We start from the raw sequence: 979 nt of genomic DNA, 5'->3' as shown, positions 1-979 counted from the left end.
ACTTGCTCAGGTCACACAACTATTTAGTGTCTAATTAGAATTTGACACTAATTAGAATTTGGAAATCAGTTCTTCTAATCTCCAAGCCCAATGCTCTATTCATCAATACCTATTCCTAATCCTTGCCTCAAAGGTAGTTAGGATATGAAGGAAACAGACCCTCAGATAGTATAGTATCTATCATCAAGGTGGAAACTTCACTGTGGTTGCCCCGGGGGGAAACAAGCCATTGTTATGTATGGTGACTTAAATTGCTGCAGGGAGGAAACCTGAATGTCCCCTAAAATGTCACTATTCTGGGCAAAAGCCTCATTCATTCTGAGTTCAATACGGATTTGGCTTATCAAATATAAAAAGTCTTTTAAAAAATTAGTTATGATTCAGTCTTTAGTTTTATAGGTGTGATTAATAGGGGTCATCAGTTTGAGAGCTGGTCAGATTGTTTCCTCCATTCCCATATTACCTGAAATTAAAAATAAAATAACAAATAATAACAATAACAACAGAGAATTCAAACAAAGAAGATCAGTCAAAGAATAAATACAATGCTGATATGTTATTACTAAATAGTTTTTCTTTGGTTACTATATCTAAAGATTAGATTTTAAAATATTAAACTATGTAATTTCACAATAATATAATATCCTATTTTAAATTTTCTTTCACATTAGCATATGAACTAATAATTGATTTCTTTGTTGTCTTGAGCACATTACTTCATGTCTTTTGTTATATGTTTTCTTGGGTACCTAATGAACTCTCAGATGTGATACTAACTGGGATATATGAAATATCAATTAATCATTTAATCACCAATCATTAATTAAGCTTTACAAAATACATTGTAAGGAATTATACTGTGCTGAGTATACAAAGAAAAATCCAAAACAGCCTAAAACCTCAAGGAGATCTTAGATAATAGGATAGAGTCTGAAGAAATTCAAGTGTTGTACAAATTTTTTTAACGGAGGGGCGGGGG

This window comes from Sarcophilus harrisii, chromosome 4 (assembly GCF_902635505.1).
Source record: "Sarcophilus harrisii chromosome 4, mSarHar1.11, whole genome shotgun sequence".
NCBI lineage: Eukaryota > Metazoa > Chordata > Mammalia > Dasyuromorphia > Dasyuridae > Sarcophilus > Sarcophilus harrisii.
This window is presented reverse-complemented; position numbering follows the sequence as displayed.